Here is a 6,000-nt window from a genome sequence, read left to right as displayed (position 1 = left end):
AGGCTGACTGTACTTAGTCTATCCCTTTCTCCTTTAACAATGGTACAACATTTGCAGTCCTCCAGTCTTCCAGCACCACGCCTGTATCTAGAGAGGCTTGGAAGGCAATGGTCAATTTTGGATGAGCTGAAGTTTGTGAAAGGTGGGGTATGGTAGGCTGACCAGGAAAGCATTAGAATAGTCAATTTTGGAGGTGACAAAGGCATAGATGAGAGTTACAGCAGCAAATGGGCTGAGATAGGGGCAGAAGCAGGCAATATTATGGAGGTGGAAGTCTTTGTGATGGAGAACAAATGGGGTCGGAAGCTTAGCTCGGGACTCAATAGGAGGCTGAGGTTGCAAGTAGTCTGGTTCTACCTGAGGTAGTGGCCCAGGAGGTTGATGGAATCAGTTTCCTGGGTATGGAGTTTGTGGTGGGGGCTGAAGACGTTGGTTTCAGTCTTTCCAATGTTTAATGAGAGGGACATGCGGCTCATCGAAGACTGGATGCTGGAAAAGCAGTCTGAAAACACAGAGGCACTGGAGGAGTCAAGATAAGTGGTGGAGAGGTACAGCTGGGTGTCATCATCCTACACATGGAAGCTGACCCCATGTCTTCAGATGATGTCACCAAGGTGCAGCATATAGATGAGGAAGAGGAGGGGGCCAAGGATAAATCCTCGAGGCACTCCAGAGGAGACAGTGCAGCGACGGGAAGGGAAGTCATTGCTGGAGATGCTCTGGCTATGATATGACAAGTAAGAGTGCAGATCTCTATACTAGGTTGTAAGGATTCTGAAATGTTGAGTGCCTTGCCAGTCAATGACAGTACTATCCCCACGATGCAGATGTGCCTTGGAGAAATTGGTATAGATTTGTCCTTGACTCCATGCTGATCTAGAGCCTGTAGAACCAATTTCTCATGATGTGGAGATGCCGGTGATGGACTGGTGACGAAGGAGGAAAGCTCCGAAAGCTTGTGATTTTCAAATAAAGCTGTTGGACTATAACCTGGTGTTGTAAGACTCCTTACAATTTCTCATGGGCATTTGCAGGTAGGAATACCAGGGGCAGCATGTATTGTTTCAGTGCACAGCACCTTCACTACAAGGACTGCAGCAGTTCAAGGAGGCGGCCCACCTCCACCTTCTCAATGGGCAACCAGGGATGGGCAATAAATGCCATCGTTGCCAGTGACACATACATCCTAAGAATTAATTAAAAAATTCATCCTCATTAGAGCATGCAAACATTTTACAAAGCTAAAAATAACCGACTGATCGGAAGTGTGCGGTTGCAATGAATGAATGAATGAATGAAGTGAAACGAATGTGTAAGAGGTGCAGCAGTCTGGAGCCAGTGGGGAAGAACATGAACAGACACGGCTGCTTGGGAATTGATCTCCTGCGCTTGCGCAGACGGGCGCGAGTCTCTGCCGCCCTTTCACCTTTCGCAGTGACGGAGCCCGGATGAGTTTTGCAAGATGTCGTTTTGAAGGGAGGTGAGAAATGGAGAAAATTACAGAACCGCTGGTTAATGAGAAAAAGGGAGGAGAGAGGTGGGGAGGTGGGGGTCCGGGTCCGGGTCCACAAAGGGGCGGCCAGCCTGAAAACAGCTTCGTTTAAGTGTCGGCTCTGCACCGTTTAAAGAGCTCCGATGGCGGCCGTCAGGGGGAGAGGGTCAAGCAGCTCCTTGTATTTATCAAAATCTTCGGGTTTGTTGGGTGGAGCCGGTAGAGAGGAAGACCGTTGCAATTTTTATTTATATTTCGTGCATTCAGCATTGGAATAATTTCAAGGTCGGGTGGTCATACAACAAGTTTAATGTTTTTTTTTGGTTGTGAGGGAGGGTCTTACACCTGGAACATTAACCAGTCTGTTCTCTTTGCAGATGTTGATAGACCTGTTGTGTTTTTTTTGTTTTGATGACTGTGCTGAATTTTAAGGCTGCTTATGAGAGAGCCGAGCCCTTCTGCATGTTTGACAAGTTGCTGTTCACTTTTTCCCCCTCTTGCCACTTCTCCCTCAGGTCACTGTCTTGATTCTCAGAACGATTGACATTGCTGTTCGCCAGCTCCTGCAATCGTCAGTGAGGTGTTCCTTGCTGTTGACACTATTATACAGTTTGAGCTTGCCCTCGTATCTGATTTTCTGATCATCCTGCCTTTGCTTGCCCTCTTCCAGTTTGCTACACAGAATACTTTTTGGCATTCTTGCATCTTGCACCTAGTTGACATGCCCTGATCAGCATAGCTGTGCTTTTGTTAGCATCATCACAATGCGGATGGTCTTGGTGCATTCAAGGATATCACAGTTGGTAATTGCAGTTAGTAATTTTGTCCTGCCTTTAAATGCACATAAAAGGTATCATGAATTGGAGATGGTACTTGTCAAGCTGCTGAATATGATGATTTTAGCATGTCTAGGACTCATATCTATATAAACTTTCAGCTTTATTGTGAGCTTGACCCCAGACATACCTTTTCAGTCTTCCGAGTGGAGACACTTGAACTGTGGAAAATTGCCCAGCATCAACAATGCAACTATAGATTTTTCTCCCTTTGAATATTTTGAGCTGTATAATATTTGAGTAAAGTGTTGATGGATATAATTCTGTTACTAGTAGGCTGACTACCATTTACTCAGAATGGCACTATGCATCTAAAAAAGGGTGCGCACATGTGAAATAGGAACTATTTGTGCATGTACAAAATAACCTGCAAATGCAAAATGGGCTCATTTTTGTATTTGCAAGTGTATGACAAGACTGTTTTGTGCATATACATAGCTTCTTCTCAAAAGCCACTATTGAAAAAGATTTTTTTTTTGTCTGTTTTTCAAATGTAGCAATTATGACTGCCATGTCCAAAATTGGATAGCTGGTCACTGGTGGGGGTGATGGGTGAAATTTGAAATTTGTAATTGAGTATTATCAGAAGTCATAGAGTCATAGATTCATAGAGTCATAGAGTTATACAGCACGGATAGAGGCCCTTCGGCCCATCGTGTCCGTGCCGGCCATCAGCCCTGTCTACTCTAATCCCATATTCCAGCATTTGGTCCGTAGCCTTGTATGCTATGGCATTTCAAGTGCTCATCCAAATGCTTCTTGAATGTTGTGAGGGTTCCTGCCTCCACAACCCTTTCAGGCAGTGAGTTCCAGACTCCAACCACCCTCTGGGTGAAAAAGTTCTTTCTCAAATCCCCTCTAAACCTCCCGCCTTTTACCTTGAATCTATGTCCCCTTGTTATAGTACCCTCAACGAAGGGAAAAAGCTCCTCAGTATCCATCCTATCTGTGCCCCTCATAATTTTGTACACCTCAATCATGTCCCCCCTCAGCCTCCTCTGCTCCAAGGAAAACAAACCCAATCTTCCCAGTCTCTCTTCATAGCTGAGTATATTGCACAAATTAAAGGTTATTTAAAGGTGTATCTTTTGCCCTGAAGAATACTGGTACCAACATGTAAAGTGAGTCTGGTGACAACGCTGCGCATTCCTGCTGTGCTGTGCTGCTTATGTTTTAAAAAAAAACTTTTAAAAAGAGAACAGGACAACACAGCAGTTGCTTTTGATTTATTTTCTGTGCATGCAGAAAAAATATGTTTTTAAAAATGTGAAACAAGGCCATGCAGCCAATAAAATCAATTTCCTTCATAGACCATGCATAATTTATCATGGGACTCAATCTCCTCTGTTTGGGAACCAGCCACAGATAAACCATGGTAAACCAACTTTCTTAAATTTCTTCCCAGCTAATTGAGCAAAAATCCCAAATGTGAGTCCAACATTTTAACCCAAATTAACAACTATGACCATCTGCATTTCACAAGCATTCCCAGCAGCAAACGATTTGTCATGTTCCATGTAGTAGTTAATCATCTTTGTCTTTAATTATTCTTACTTTGACTATCTCTCTCCATGCAGCTTTTCAAAAAAGTGAATTGACACAGAATCAAGTGCTCTGTGAGGGAGGGTGTTTGCTGATGTTCTGTGATTGCAGTTTTAAGATACTCTACTAATGTCCACATTATCTATCCCTTTCATAATTTTTTTAAAGATCTAAATTGTGTCACCCCTCAATCTTTCTGTAACAACAAGGAAATTTCAGTTCAGTTATTTGTAGCAATAGTGTGCCATTGATTGCAGTTGTGCAGCACTCTTGTAATATATGGGAGACAAACTGCACATCTTTGACAACATCCAGAACCTGATGTTTCCCAGGTCCAAAGAGAGGAAGTGCAGAAAATGTGGGGCTGCTTCCTGTTGTCCCTACAAGGGATTGTCAGCACACTGGTAATTTGAAGGGAGAACAGTACTTGACAGTTGTGGATTTCTGCTTGAGCATTACTTTCCTGTCATTTTAATATCAATATAAAATTGCCTTTAGCTACTCTTTTCTGAATGCTGTCTAATGTATCAATATATTTTTGGAAATGGCATGTCCAACATTGCACAGAGCATTTAAACAACATACCAGTGAGTTGATTTCCGTTCAAGGTCACTGATTTAATTAGAGTTGAAAACATGTCCAACGCTATTACACAAATTAAATAATCTCTCATCATGCAACTGCTGTAACATGCAGTTTAAGACACATATGATAACAATGGTCAGTTACTCCTGCCACTTTTGATATTTTTATAACGTGACAGGAGTTGGTCAACTTAAGATTCTTTAACCTCCATTCCCATTGTTTAATATGTTGATAATGGCTCCTTACTTTACCACAGTGTGAGATTTAACTGAACGATGCAGAGGCAAGCTTTTCTGACTTTGCTTGATTCAATCTTGATTGTGCGTGTTAGGTTATTTTTCAAGATTTCAAAATCTTGTGGCCAGCTGAGTTGTTGTGTGAATAGAAGCTACGACCGTGAGAAGTGCTAGGTTCTACATTGGGAAAAGGTCAATTTTACTAAGCTGAGAAGTGATTTAACAAAAGTAGACTGGAAACAGCTACTTGAAGGTAAATCAGTGTCAGAGCAGTGGGAGGGATTCAAGGGGCCAAATCTAGATCCCCCTGGATGACAATGAGCAGACAGGGTAAGATAAGGCAAAAAAGGGAAGCTTATGTCAGACACCGAGAGCTCAACACTGCAGAAAGCCTAGAGGAGTATAGAAAGTGCAGGGGTGAAATTAAAAAGGAAATTAGGAAAGCAAAGAGAGGGCATGAAAAAATACTGGCAAGTAAAATTAAGGAAAACCAAAATATGTTTTATAAATACATAAAGAGCAAGAGGATAACTAAGGAAAGAGTAGGGCCTATTAGAGACCAAAAAGGTAAACTATGTGTGCAGGCGGAAGATATGGGTATGGTTCGTAATGAATACTTTGCATCTGTCTTCACAAAAGAGGGGTACGATGCAGAGATTGTAGTTAAGGAGGAGGAGTGTGAAATATTGGATGGGATAAACATAGTGAGAGAAGAAGTATTAAGGGGATTAGCATCTTTGAAAGTAGATAAATCACCAGGTCCACATGAAATGTATCCCAGGCTGTTAAGAGAAGCAAGGGAGGAAATGGTGGAGGCTCTGACCATCATTTTCCAATCCTCCCTGGCTACAGGTGTTGTGCTGGAGGATTGGAGGACTGCTAACATTGTACTGTTGTTTAAAAAGGGAGAAAGAGATAGATCGAGTAATTATAGGCCAATCAGTCTAATCTCGGTGGTGGGCAAATTATTGGAATTGATTCTGAGGGACAGCATAAATCATCATTTAGAAAGGCATGGGTTAATCAAGGACAGTCAGCATGGATTTGTAAAGGGAAGATCATGTCTGACTAACATGATTGCATTTTTTGAGCAGGTAACAAGGAGGGTCGATGAGGGTAATGCGTTTGATGTGGTGTACATGGATTTTAGCAAGGCTTTTGACAAGGTCCCATATGACAGACTGGTCAGAAAAGTAAAGGCCATGGGATCCAAGGGAAAGTGGCTAGTTGGATCCAAAATTGGCTCAGTGTCAGGAAGCAAAGGGTAAAGGTCGACGGGTGTTTTTGCGTCTGGGAGGTTGTTTACAGT

The 6,000-nt window shown here is 42.5% G+C and overlaps 1 protein-coding gene across 4 annotated transcripts in view; it reads left to right on the top strand.

The window, feature by feature from the left end:
* The first annotated feature begins 1,378 nt into the window (after nt 1-1,378).
* wdr37 (WD repeat domain 37) overlaps nt 1,379-6,000 on the top strand; it is a 129,293-nt gene continuing 124,671 nt past the window's right edge. For 3 of the 4 annotated variants that reach the window (XM_068007799.1, XM_068007806.1, XM_068007790.1), the window contains exon 1: nt 1,379-1,480. The gene's annotated coding sequence lies outside the window, so the exon portion shown is untranslated. The remainder of the gene's footprint in view (nt 1,481-6,000) is intronic. The other variant, XM_068007811.1, reaches the window with a different exon arrangement.

The sequence above is a fragment of the Heptranchias perlo genome, chromosome 2, assembly GCF_035084215.1.
Source record: "Heptranchias perlo isolate sHepPer1 chromosome 2, sHepPer1.hap1, whole genome shotgun sequence".
NCBI classification, from domain to species: domain Eukaryota; kingdom Metazoa; phylum Chordata; class Chondrichthyes; order Hexanchiformes; family Hexanchidae; genus Heptranchias; species Heptranchias perlo.
Note: the sequence above shows the minus strand (reverse complement) of the source record. Positions and strands in the feature narration are given on the sequence as shown.